A 14,652-nucleotide genomic window follows, 5' to 3' on the forward strand; every position below is an offset into this window, starting at 1 on the left:
AAGCGAACGCTGACTAAAAGGCCAACTCTGCTGTTGATTCTGTCTTTCAGTCTCCTTTTATAAACGTCTCAACTTACTTGCCTCCCGCTGTTAACCTCCGGGAAGGATTACTGATAGCATTGCACAGGGTTATTACCCTTTCAGCATCACTTCAGATGCCTTTGCAGCACTGGAGTATGTGCAGCTGTGGACTGTGATGCTGTGAATTGACCGTCACCATGCAAAAGTGGAGGAGGCTTCAGGCCTCCATCTCCTGCCCTCTCTTCCGTGATGGACAAGGCCTTTTTGTAACTATCGTATGAATGCCCAAACTACCTTTAATGTTTGTGGATGCATTTGTTCAGATTCTGGATCTAACCACGCTCCTCACATCTTTATGTTATAATCCAGCTATTGCTTCTGGGTTGGCTGTGGAGTGAAGTAGTGATCTAGTTCAGAAAAAATGAACTCTGGCTTAGCGAGGCTTTGCCAGCTGTAGGCAAGCACAATTTCCACTGGCAGAGTAGAGGATTTAGGAGGAGGGAGCTGCACAGGCACCTGTGGAAGAGCAAGGACCTTGCAGAAAACATCTCTGTGCCTGAGCTGGGTCCTGTTCTTCATGATGAGGTGCTGAAATCATAGAATCATTTAGGTTGGAAAAGACCTTCAAGATCATCGAGTCCAACCATAAATGTAACACTGCCAAGTCCCACTAAACCATGTACCTAAGTGCCACTCAACTGCAGATCACTCCCTGACTGTGGAAACACAACTTACAGAGGTCTGTACTGCATTGCTCTCTTCTGTCTAGGTGAATTTGTACTTGGTGAAAGGCACCAGCACAGATGAACAAACTTCCCTTCTGAGCTGGCGCTGCCTTATCTGTTGCTGGCAGAAGTGCCAGTTGGTCATTCATCCTGCCAGTCTCCTTAGCAAGAGTGGGAATTAGAATAGCTTATGATAAAAATACTGGATACTCCTTTGCAGAGGTATCCAGCAGTCATTACCTCCCTGTAGGCTCTTCAGGCTTTTACCTCCAGTTTTCACAAGGGACTTGAACTTTTTCCTATGGGTGGTGTTTTAAAAACCCATCATGCCTTCTTGCAACGTGAATTGGGTTTCTGTGCCCCACTGACAGGTTCTTAGTGCTTTTGAAGGATGTCCTTCTAAGTACTCAGGAGCAAATTGCTCAGAGGTATACTTCTTGATTTAATGAAATATCCTGTATCAATTGGTAGTCCACCCTATGTGACAGCTTTCCCCCCAAATTGCATTCATACTCTCAAGCAAAAAAATCTGCTCTTTAAGACAGCACTATCCCTTTTCTAGTTTTTCTGAGTAATGTATTTTAAAGTTTCCCTTTCAATCTCTGGTACTCCATACAACCAAATTTAGGAGCCTATTTTCTGAGTCCTTTAGGGATGTTTTTCTGCTGGAAAAGAGCAGTAAAACCACACAGCTCTGTTTTGTTTTATTTCTTTATATGGGGAAACATTCCTGTATCTCGTTTTACCACCTGCTATCTTAAGAGTGTTGCTATTTTGTCTTTTTGTTGAAAAGTCTTGTGATTTTTCTCTAAGTCAATTTACTATACTTTAACTGCATTCAGTGAATAATGTCTTTTCCAGCAAATGCATCTGTTATAAAAAATTTGGTAGATTTTTTAATAAATTTTCACTCTGGTTTCTTTAATTGCATTGTAGCCTATTAAACACACATTTGCAGAGAGTGATATTTACATGCCACATCTAAGCGATAAGATTACTTCCTATTATGAGCCCATTTCATTAACTTACAGACGTGGGTATGAAAACCAGAATGGATAGGGGGTGAGGGGAATCTTGGGGAGAATTTTAGCTTTTTATTAACCATGACTGCCTCAGAATGTGTGAATACCTTTCTCTGTATAACCATATAGACTTCTTAGTCTAGCCTCAACAAATCCAGTTATTTCAACCTTAGATTTCCCCAACCTCTTCCCTTTTTTTTCAGTCTGTTCTGCACACTCTCCAATTTGTGTAAATTCTCTCAAAATACCATATCCAAAAGCAGGTAGCATTCCCTCAGAGGCCTCAACAGCACCCAGCAGATTAGAACAACAATATACTGTGAACTGCTTGTGACACTCTTAACACACAAGAATGAAGTGTTTTTCCTCCTCAGTGTTTTTTTTTTGTATTCAAGCTGAGATCCAATATATCCTCTTTGTTGTTGTCTGGTTAGTTGTTCTACTCTTTGGTTGTGTGTGTTTTATTTCTCCTTCACCAATGTAATGTTTTCCATTCATCTCTATTAAATATGATAAAACTGATTTTCAAAATGCTTTAAAATTCTGATACAAACTTAAATGACTTAGACCCCCTCTTAGTCTGATGCCATCCTCTCTTCAGTTACCAAAGGCATTAATGCAAACACAGATTTGAGAAAAATGACTGAGAAATCTCCATGTGCATCAGCAAGGTGGTGCAGAGGTCACGGGAGGGAATCCTGCATGATGCAGCATGCTTGTAGGATGCTTGTTCTCCTGGCCTCCCTTGTAGACATGACCATACTTTCCTAGATCCCTTTCCTTTTGCACACCAAGCTTTTGTATCCCAGCCTGCCTGAGGTGGGTCTGAAAACGTACTTGAAAGTCTGAAATAGATTTTCCTTATGCCTTCTTATAAAACCTCTGATATTCACATCTTTCACTATGCAGGAATAGGTCAACCCCTCAACTCATCAACCTGACAGTTTCTGCTCTGCAGTGCTCCAGGTTTTTATTATAGTCCTCCCAAACTGTGAAGATGAAAAAAAATTAATATACAGTAATTATTCTTAATATTTCCTCTTATATGCTGGGGATGGTGAGTTGGAGAACGTGTGGGGGTGTGACTGTAAACTAGTATCTATACATAAGATAGTTATGTGACTTTGACTTGTGTTATTTCATTCTGCTGTAGTCAGAGCAGCATACAGATGGAGTATGGTCTGCAAGATCATTTTTAGAGTAATACTGTAGAATATTTAAAATAAGATTCCTTGTATTTCCATTCATCTGAAATGCAGGTACACCAAATCCAAAGTAACTTTCAACATTAAGACATTTCTGATGTTCCCCAGTGCTCATGATAAATAACTTAAATGAGGTTGTTTATAAAGCTAATGATCATGAACTTGGCATTGTTAATGATCTATAGATAACAATGAAGATGCTTTCATATGAGCTAATAGAAATAATAGAAACTTAGATATTCTTTGATCTATTTTGTCCTATCGCCAAAAGAAAGATGAAGCCTCAGCAATCATAAATACTCTCCCTTGTGGCATAGGCATTTCATCTTGCCTTTATTTTCCATGGTATAACCTGCAGAGCTTGACTCCACGTTGCCCTTTAAAAATAACTTTTAGGTGTTCTTATATCAATCTAAAACCTGTGAATGGTGCTATGATTGATTTGCTGAAGACTGACATTCATCTATAATAGATTCAGAAGAGGAAAGAAGAATGCAGGTGTTCTCAATCTTTACTCCTCAACTCTTTCCTGAAAATCTCCAGTGTGATTTTGAGGATAATTCTGCCTTTGAATCTGTTATTGTCAGGAGGGCTGAGTCAGTCCTTCATAGATTATTCACATATGACATCTTTAGACTTCTATTTGAGAATTTATATCCCATTCACTGCTTGAAAATACCACCATGAGGGATTTTATCTACATGACATGTCCACTGGACTGTTTTTTGTGTGTTGGATATTTGAAAGTCCATCTGGTTTATTAACATGCAGTTGGTTCTATCAATCTACCTATACTACTATTATGGAGAAAATAAAATTTCCAGAGCATGTATTAGTTTTGAGGATTTCAGAGTTTAAATAAATGCTCCCCTTAGGTGTGATTGCCTTGTCAATATGCTGCTCTGTGTATTGGAGCTGTAGGACACTGTAGAAGGACGTTAGAGAAGAGTCTGCCATTATTTTTTAAGGTTTCAGACAATAGAGAACTTTTTGTTGGAAAAAGAGGGATTTAATCTCGCTATCTTCCTGTGGTTCTCTGGGGTGTATCAGTAAATAATCTATGATGTTCTTTCGTGTGTCTGCAAGCACGCAGGTACAGGACAGTCTTTAGGCACCTGACGCCTGTACTGTGCTAAAGAACATTATTATTAGAACAAAGGAATCAATCTTTGCACTTGCCTTTATGCATATAGATACGTGGGGGGGTAATATATGTATATTTTTTATATATATATATATATATATATGCAGTGTAAGTAGCATATGTAAGTGATCCTGGAGAAATATATTTAGGTGAGAGTCATTATGTATGTGTGCAATGGTCAGATACTTGTAATCACTTTGATGGTGAGGAAGGATGGGTTAGTTTATTAATGTACATCTTAAAGGAAATAAGTAAATGTAAATAGAAGAACAGGAGTTTAAATATTTTAAATATATTTAGAAGTACTGAGCAAAGGTGAAACAAATATTTTCATATCAACAGCCAGCCAGTAGGAGAAATTAATTTATATGGACCAAGCCCCATGTTACTCTTGAGTATTATCATCTGATTCTTGGTTTCCCAAGCATGAAATCAAGGAAATATTTTTGGTCTACATGATGCTAAACAAATTAAGAGAAAACAGCTGTAATGTTATCTAACAGAACACCTAAGAACAGTGTTTTTTTCTGGATTTTTGCTCAAGCTATTCTCCAAGCCAACCAACCCGTATGACATATCTGTATACTTATGTATTCCTACATAGAGTAACAAATGAAAATTTCCTGTGATGGAGTGGTATTGCTTCCATTTTATTTTGGAGAACTGAGACTGATAAAACTTGCTTTCCCTTTCAGTCTGCAACAAAGTAGAAATTGAGAATCTCTGGAGCCATAGTCTATAATTTTAATCTCCAGATAATTCTTTCTTTTTTTGCAAATTCAAGCATCTGTTCATCCTTTCCTATATCCTTCTCACTAGCATCCTTATTTTGATTTTGTTTTTAACACACAGTAGTTCTTTCTGTCCTTATGAAGGAGAAGTTTGCAAGCCTAGTGACCTTGATTCTGCGGTGAAGGAGGAATGAGACAAGAAGCTATGAACTTGGAAACTTTGCTGGGGTTTTTGTTTTGTTTTGTTTTACGGATGGTGGCTTTGGTGTATAGGTCTCCATAGCTATATAGGGAGCAGTGCTGTTGAGCTTGCTGCTTTGTAACTTCTTAGTGGCATGACATGAGCTTGCCTCAGGCATTTATGTTGATAATTAATTCATTAATGCCAAGAAGGGGTGGCAATTTCTTGTTCTTAAAACTCCCACACAGCGTACCTTGTGTTTGAAAATAGACTGGAGTCAAGGATCAGCAAAACAATAAAAAAGGTTCTAATATTGAAAGCTATGGGGGGAGCATAACAAATTATCATGCCCTTGGTAGTTCTGAAAGTTTAGTTGCCTTGATAGGCATGTTATAAATACCTGGAAAGTAAAACTCCTGGCCTGCTTTTTCTAAACTCATATTCAAATGTATGCATCACATGACTTGGTTGATTGAATACAGGGCAAACAGTCATCACATTAGATCTTTTAATTTTGTAGTATCTAATGAGGAATGAGATTATCAATCTAGGCATCTGATATTATAAGCCTAATTATCTGTATTAATTAACATCTTCTATAATATACCTCAGGGATATTGTTCTGAAATCATTCAGCCTGGGTTTCTCCTGCATGGCATTCTGCCTTTAATTTAGGCAAGAGTTCGAAGGTAAATGAGTGACTTTCTTTCCTCTTAAAGATAAACCAGATCACCTTTTTCTTTAACTATGTGTGAATGTGAGAGAATAAAAATGAGAATTTGGGTGAAAGGCGTGGAATAATGGCAGCTGCGTAGATCAGCATGATGTTTATTATACCAAAAAGGTAAAGAGTAGAATTACACAGTAAGCATTTGCAGACTTGACCTCATCAGTGTCTCCAAACCCTGGTGAGCTGACCAGAGCACTGCAAACCTGAGCATACATGTCCATTTCAACTGGAGTCACTGGATGGTGGGTTTAGATCGTATATGATGACTTCAGTGGTACTTGAAGTTATTCTGAATCTTAGAAGTGCTTTTCCTACTGTATCAGGAGGGAAGCATAATGGAGATATAGGAATGCATCAGGATGCAAGGTGACAACCATAAGTATTGGGAAGGAATATTTAGTCTTTTATGTGTAGCATGGCGTAATTAGTTGAATGGATGTTTCAAGGTTTATTTTAGTTCCCCCTGAAGAGGTGTTGACCCTAAAAAATGAGGATAAGGGGCATTTTGGGTCAATTGTCTCATCTGGTACAGGAAATGCATTTTCTTACTGGATCAGCATACTATTCATCTGAGAATACTGTCCCTCAAAGGGTCATAAAAAGGCTGCATAAAAAGGGTCATGCCTTTGCCCATTTATCAACCATCAGAAACATATCTGTTCTCTGAGCCTGGATGACTTGCTGTGTCTTACTAACCATTCCACAGAGAACTTTGGCAGTAGACAGAAAGAAATGGGAGAGGAAAGACATAAAATTTTCATATATTGTAATGATAATATTTTAAAAATCAAATTACGTAGAGCCAATTCTTTTGTGTCAAGGAGCATTTTATTAGTTCTACAGTGAAGCTTTTGATAACACTTTTTAGTTTTATGAAGGCCTGAGGATACTGAGAGTGGGGGAGTGAATGTTTTTGCATAAATCTTTTATGCTGTCCATGTAAACTGTCGGATTAAATTCCAGCAATCAAAAGGTTAATGAAGTCTGAACTTTAAGCTGAGAATCGCAAATTGATGGCCAACTTCTCACATCAAGCTGTCAACCAGTAAGATGAGGGAACAGGAGAAAATACCTGTAGTTGCCGGTTTGAAGGTTTCTTTCTCCAAGACATTTCTTTGCTTCGCAGCTCCCAGAGCCAACATGCCCCTTCCTTGTTATCACAGAATAAAAGGATAATAGGAAATGGTGTAAAAGATTTTAAAAATTAGAAACGCTGAATTTCTCGAGGCATACTGCCAAGCCTCTTTTTGCCTGTGAGAGCCTTTGGATCAGACCCTTCAATGGGACGAACTGAGCCTGACCACAGGTACTGGGGACTGGAGCAGCCCACAGGAAGGAGCTTGGCTCTTTTTGCAGACCACAGAGGATGATTTACCTAACTGAAGCAGCTCCTTAAGGTACCTAAAAAGAGATGGGATGAGTCTGGACACAAGTCCTTGGCAAATGTCCACCCCTCAGAAGCAGTGCACAAGCTTTATCCAGCCAGCAGTCCCTCTACCCAGGAGTAAGGATGATGAGTCCAGAAACGAAGTTGGCTCTATTCTGTTGCATGTGGCAGGCAATGTTTACGCTAGCAGGTGCCCCTCAATACGTCTATAGTAACACAGAAACATGATAAAAGGGAAGATGAGTAAGCTCTGCTTTGCTGTTGCAGACTAAGGCATTTCAGGATTTAATTATACTACAGGTATATAAATTCCGGAAACATGTTAATGCTCCTGTGATTAAAATTATAGAGGCCCTAATTGAAAAAGCATAAACCGAATTGAAGAATTCCTAATTATAGTTTGCATTGAGGTGTTAATTTCCTCCATAATGAATGCATAATTTCTTGAAACTAGAAAAGGGGGTTGCTGCACCAGTGCGTGGGCTGCAGATGGAATGAAGGGATTATCATAAATGCAGCCAGACAATTCAGAAGAATAAACCTCTGCAGCCATGATGCTATTCTGCCTCTCTATAATTTTAGTTCTCCTTGCACAGCGCTTTTCCAAAGCAAAAGTCAGAGCTAGGAGATGGTGAGGGATTTGCTTACTGTGCAAAAGGAAGGGGGAATAGGACTGGTTTACTTAAAAGTAGTCATGGTGCAAGAGAGGAAGGTGAGGAGAGAGGTTGAGTGCACAGTATTTCTAGTGGAAAGGTCAAACAGCAAAACAGAAGAGGAGGCAATGCCAACTTCCATTGTCACCCACCTTGACAGGTTCCAAAGTAACTACAGGAGCTGATGTTGATGCAGGTTGAGGTTTTTTCCTGCCAAAACATACACCTTATATTTAATGTTTTCTCTTGTATCAAAACTACGCTTAGTTTTGAAGGAAGTTGGTGAACTACAGGATTATCAGATACAACCTCCTAATGTTTCAATCTGTCCCGTTCCCTCTATGGTGGAGGTAAAAAGTGTTTACAGATGATGATGGACTAGCTGCACGTTGCTGCAGAGAAGTCCTTGCCCTTGGGACTTTCCTTCTCCCCTTTCTCCATCCTCAGTTTTCCTTTGTTCTGGGGCAGGAGATGTTGTAGTGAAGGTACCGTTTAAGACCTCTGCCTGGTGTCAGAAGCATGATCACTTTGCACTTTCTGAAAAGCACAAAGTGTCCAGAAAAGGTGAAGAGAATCTGTCTGATACTCATGCAGCTTCAGGTGCTAAAAATCTGTATTACCCTTACCCAGGAGAGCTCATCTTTTCTATTGTACATTGACGATGTAACTGTGAGTAGACTGTTACCTGACCATATGGGGCTTGTCTAGTAATGAAGTTTCTCCTGAGGTTAGAAATAGAGCAGGTTTCCCTGTTTTGTCTTGTGTTTTTCTTAGCCTTTAGTTTAAAAAAAAAAACAAACAACCAAAACCAAACACATACAAACCCAACAAAAATACTTTTCTAGTGTTTTCTCTTAAAAAACAAATAAGATTCTTATGTGCAGGTTTTCCCTCTGCAGCCTGGTAGCTATGGTTGTGGAAAAGGGAGAGAAAGCTTTGAAATCCAAAGCAGATTATGCCTGCATCCAAATGGACCTAATTTCATGGAAGCCATTGGAAATACCCAAATTAATTCTGACTGAGAATATGCAAATATACCCATCCCCTTGTCCAAGCCACCACTTTTATGAAGGACATGGCAGAAGGTATTGGGCAGTCTCAGTAAGGGCGTGCCATAGTCTCTCCTTCTCCTGCACACTGTTGAAAGAACTACTTTGGTGGCTCTTGTTCTTGAAACTTCCTTCTGGTCTTAAACCAGTGATCACTGAGGATGACGACAAGACCTCAGTCAGTGATGCCTGTTTAATGCTAAGCAACATTAATAAAAAAGGGGTTGGGATTTTTTTTGTAGATCAAACAGACGGCAGGTGGCTCAGGAGGGAAAAAACACCTCCAAAGCCACTAACATTAGCTCCTGTTGCAGCAAAAGCTGTATCTGTCTGCACTCATTATCTTTAATCTGCCAGCGCAAAATAACATTGAACTGGAGAGATAGGGACTGGGCCTGTTCCACTGGGAAACAGCAGCTATTACGTCTAATCTGTGTTGCAAGCCAGGTCAGGCTTATGGAGATGGCTGAGATAATGGAACACAGAGCTTTGAAATGCCCTCTGGTTCTTTATTTTTTTTCTTTCTTTTTTTAAATTTTTATTTCCAAGAAGATTAAACTGAGATAATTTAAAGCATTTAAAAGAATGATGCACATATAATACAAGTAAATAGATGCAGTAGCAGTGTTCTGGTGGTCTGGGGATGGAAAGGAGGTAATTTTGTGAGTATGGATAGCATCTTTTATTAGACCAAACGATACAGCTGGGAAAAATGGGCTTTTAAGCACACAAATCCTTCTTTTTGGTAAGTAAATACTGACTGTCAATACAGTTGTCTTTTTGACAACTACTTACTTTGTGCGTGTTACCACATTGCTCTTTGCTGTGCACAGACATTGCAGGGATGATTAGACTTGCTCAGAACTATATGGGAATATTTGCATTTTTAGATTTCTTTCAGTAGGTGTCCTTCCTTGGAAAGATGCGGTCATTAATCACTCATAGAAGAGTAATGGTGAGTGGATCATTATGAGGTTGGAAGCACTAATTTTAGTATATGTATTTATGTATAGATACACACATATGTGCATACACACAGGTGTTTAGATGGGCACACGCACACAGCTGTTTATTTAAACCGTCATTACACCTGCTTATTGGCACAACATTGTTACTGGCGTTGGTGGAAGTTTGACAATCTGTTGTGTATTTTGTGCGGTGCAGTTCTGAGAAAGAGGCAGTCTCCAGAACACCTCTCTTTCCCACTGCTGTCTGCTCCTCCTTCATCTCTGCAGGTCACATGTCAAGTCATACCTAGAAATAGCATTTTTTTTTTTAATTTTGTCCTTTTGAAAGACTTTGTAGGATTAGCATGTGTTCAGGCTGGAAACTCCAGACTCCATTAGACAGGACATATTGGCTGGTGGGTGGAAGTAGGAATATTGGACAAGAATGTGGGGATTTGTTTACATACAGCTGATACTGTGTGATACTGGGCAAGTCACTCATTGCATTTTCTCTGTGCCACTCTTTATACATCTGCAATGGTGGGGTAATTATTTATTGTACCTCAGAGGTCTGTCAGGATAAATGTCTACCCATGTAGGATCTGAGGCCATGGGACATTACATTTGACATTACCACTTCTTTTACAAAAAAAAACAACCAAAACAAAACAACAACAACAACAAAAAGAAAAAAACCTGGCTACTTTCTAATAGATTTTTCATTTTTTAGTCTGTTGTGGGAATTTTCTATAATGCTGCAATATGACTGCAAAGAAATTTCTGACAAAGTATTCTGGCCAAAGATAGCATTTGATATAGTGATGCTGGCAGGATGCTTTTCTACAAATACAAATATTTTGTTTGGTTTTGCCTTTTTTTTTTTTTTTTTCTTAAGCTTGACAGAGTGCACAATTCCTTAAAGAGATCCCGCCACCTGTCCCACAGGTAGGACATCACAGTTACTGATACTGACTGGGGAGAATACAGGACCATATCTCTTTTCTATACAGGGAGCAGGCAGTCTTTAAACTTTCTTACTTTATCTAGAGCCCATTTAAATCACTATAGAAATTTAACAAAGCTTGAAATTTTGGCGATAAAAGAAAGCCCATGTGAAAACTCCGACTCCAGATAGTATTATCCAAGTGTGAAATCGTTACCCTTTGTTTCATGAATTTCAGGGTACAACATGCTTTGGTAGTAAATCTAGACTACTGAACTGAATATGAGACTAGAAGAAAATGTGAAGAGACTCTTACCAGCCTTCTTGATTAAATGGATTACATTATTATTGGCTCTTTCTCAGCAGGTTTTTTTCATAGCAATGGCAGTAATTACCATCTCTTCTTTCTGTGCCATTTTTACAAATTTGGCTGAATTTGGATACTTTGTTGGTATTCTTCAACTTCAGTGAATGTACTAGAAGAGTTGGTTAATTTAAATGAATGTTAAAAGAACACACAAAAATAACTTCAAAATGAAGGATCTGGTGTGAATAATTTTGAAATATGAGAGACTATTTCCTCGAGTAGCATCACTATTATAAACTTTATTTTTGTGAGTACTTTGCAGATGCGAACAAGCTGATTGATGACAGTGCAGCCCAATATTAGCAATGGGCTAGTTTTTGAATGTTTGAAATAGCCAAGCATATTCCAGAAGATGACACTGCAGAACCATCTCCTTTTTTTCCTATTTTCTGCATAAAAAAGTTTATTGAAAGCTAACCTTAACTTTAGCATATTGTATTCTGCATGGAGCTGTTCCAAAGCATAATGGGAATAGTAGCAATCTTTAATTGATTTTAATGGGTTTTGAATCAGTTCTTAAATGACAGAAAATTGCAGAACAGTGCACTGGGTCCTGTATGTACATCCTAGGTGGCTGTGAAACTCAGTTCATTATGTTTTGTAGATTAGTTTCAGAGCTTCTGATTAAAGGTACTATTGAAGATATTAAGGGTGATCTTTTAGAACATGTGAAGTAGGTAACTTAATTCTCAGGAATATATTGGCACCCATTTGAAGCCAGAAAACTTTATGAACTTGGAAACTGTCTGTGGAGTCGATTCTGAATGCCTGAACGTTTGATTACAGGATTGCAGGAGGAGCCTGGTGAGGAAATACTCCCCATTATAGCCAAAGGAAAGTGGTGCTGTAGATGCAGTGTATGCTCAGAACAACGAGTCTCAGCATCAGGCTTTATGGCAGTTAGCCATTTAGTTCTTGTAAATTTTAGTAGAATTTATGTTATATAAATCTTTTTTAGAGTTTAGTGGTTTTGGGTTGAATTTTTTACAAAATCCCTTCTGTGCGAGTTCATGGGAGGGCTGGAGGCACACTGTAAGAAGGATCTCATTTACTGTTTAATTTCACAATTTTTAGACTAAGCTCTATAGAGTACTGACAAATATTTATGGGATATTTCTAGCTTCCACCCCTATTATATTTCCTCAAATTTCCCATTATTTTATTTCTTATTGTCTATGTGGCAGAATTCAGGCTTTTATTTAGATAACTTTAAGAAAGAGAAAATAAAGATGTTGATGCTACTCTTCTGTCTCAGTTTGCATCACTGAAATCAACTTGGCTGTAAAACAAGCATATGCACATTCAATAGCTAATGTTAATTCTAAATGTCAGTGTCACGCAACACATCAAGCCCTCTCCCATTCCAGTATCATGGGAGATGGCTCCATGCTGCCAGAATAAAGGTGATGAACCTTCATGGATATATACAAATATATTTACATTGGCTCAACCAAATTTAATGGGACCATAAGTTAAAAGGAGGACCAGATAATAAAAAAGCTAATGTTAAGTATCAGTAGCCTGGATTCTGTGACTTAACTGTTAACTTAAAAAATGAGCTCTTAAAAAAAAATAAAAAAAATTGGCTGGTATCAGGTCTGCCATACTTAAATAACATCCAGGGGAACAGGTCTGAGGGTGTATTTCCAGTGAACATTTCCAGTGGGCAAGCCTGGTTGTCCGATGACTGAAGTTCTATCTGGTTTCTGTAGTTTGTTGCAGAACTCTGCAGTAGGAAATCAACACTTGCTATCTGGGGCTTCTGTGTGATGCTTGGGTATGAACCACTATGCTGACAATGCTCTTATGGTCTTAAGAGCATGCTTCTTAAAAATGTTTGTATTGTAAATAAGAGAAAAGAAGCTGAATTGGTTGTTGGCCCCTGTAATTATTGTAGCTTTTAACCTGTTCATATGCACCGGATGCCTTTTATTCACCTCTGTGCAGCATTAACTCTCGTGGATTGGTCAGATAGTATTTGGGTTTGATTTTCATGTTTTTGGATAGCCTTTTCAAAAGTGTTGAATTTGTTAATTCCACAGAGTAGGTGCAACAATAGAAACTCAATGTCCAGCTCCATGTCAGCTGCTACATCCCACATGCCTGCAGTCTGAGATGACACAGCTATTAGAAGATGCAAGTCTCTTCCATCCTTACTTCATTTGCCCTTTTTGTCCTTCTTTCTTTGAATTAAAATAACTATTAATAAGGAAAACTCTACCCTTTGGTAATATCTTATTTCCTGTAGCCTGTCAAACAGTTATTCTGAAAGTAATGTGTTCATTTGAGCTAGAAATGAGAAGTTGCTGTAATCTGTAGGGTGAACTGCAAAATCTGCTCACAATAATCTGCTAAAAAATGCACTGCGAGATCCGGCTGTACTAATTGCCACTTATTTTTGTTCCCCAGGAGAAAATATTATTGGAAATAATGTATGGCTGATAATATATTTATGTGTTAAATATTAAAATTAAATGAAAATATATGAAATCTTTATATGATACATTTAAGAAAATTTAATACCAAAATTGGTCCAGAGGGAATACTAAGCTGCAGAAGCATTGTTTCTTTTAAGCTTTAATAAGTCAGGTGAGGGGATGTCATGGTTTAACCCCAGCCAGCAGCTCAGCCCCATGCAGCCGCTTGCTCTCTCCCCTGCTGGTGGGATGGGGGAGAGAATTGAAAGAGTAAAAGTGAGAAAACTCTTGGGCTGAGGTAAAGACAGTTTAATAGGGAAAGTGAAAGCTGCACATGCAAGCAAAGCAAGACAAGGAATTCATTCCCCACTTCCCATGGGCAGGCAGGTGTTCAGCCATCTCCAGGAAAGGAGGACTCCATCACGCCTAATGGTGGCTTGGGAAGACAAACGCCGTCACTCCCTTCCTTCTTCTTCCCCCAGCTTTATATGCTGAGCATGATGTCCTATCATCTGGAATATCCCTTGGGTCAGTTGGGGTCAGCTGTCCTGGCTGTGTACCCTCCCAACTTCTTGTGCCCCCCCAGCATCCTCACTGGTGGGGTGGGGTGAGAGGCACAAAAGGCCTTGACTCTGTGTAAGCACTGCTCAGCAGTAACCCAAACATTCCTGTGTTATCAACACTGTTTCCAGCACAAATCCAAACCATAGCCCCACACTAGCTACCATGAAGAAAATTAACTCTATCCTGGCCAAAACCAGCACAGGAATCATTGTAAGGTTACAAAGAAATTAGAGTCCTTTTCATACCATACCATTATCAGGGGTATAGTTAAGATTTTACCTTGTTGATAAGTATCATGTCAGGATACCAAAGTGCACCAACCAGATGTTGAATGCTATACGGAAAGCCCTGACTCAGCTTTTGCCCTCCACATTCATGCACATCCTACTTCCAGAACCTGAGTCTGGTCTAAATACATGGCTAGATCTGTGGACAAGCGCTTCCTCAGTCCCTCCTCAAATCGTGCTGCAAGCAGCACGAAAAGAAATCAAGAGCAGGGGAAGGAGAACTCTAACAGCGCTTAGAAAGATCTCAGTTGCACAGAAATGGGCTGCGACTTGGAATGT

The 14,652-nt window shown here is 39.0% G+C and overlaps 1 protein-coding gene across 1 annotated transcript in view; it reads left to right on the plus strand.

Annotated features, from left to right (window-relative positions):
• Positions 1–14,652, plus strand: part of PTPRT (protein tyrosine phosphatase, receptor type, T) — a 350,042-nt gene that overhangs the window by 235,471 nt on the left and 99,919 nt on the right. The window lies entirely within an intron of this gene.

Source organism: Haliaeetus leucocephalus, unplaced genomic scaffold (assembly GCF_000737465.1).
Source record: "Haliaeetus leucocephalus isolate CR32 unplaced genomic scaffold, Haliaeetus_leucocephalus-4.0 Scaffold933, whole genome shotgun sequence".
Lineage (NCBI taxonomy): Eukaryota > Metazoa > Chordata > Aves > Accipitriformes > Accipitridae > Haliaeetus > Haliaeetus leucocephalus.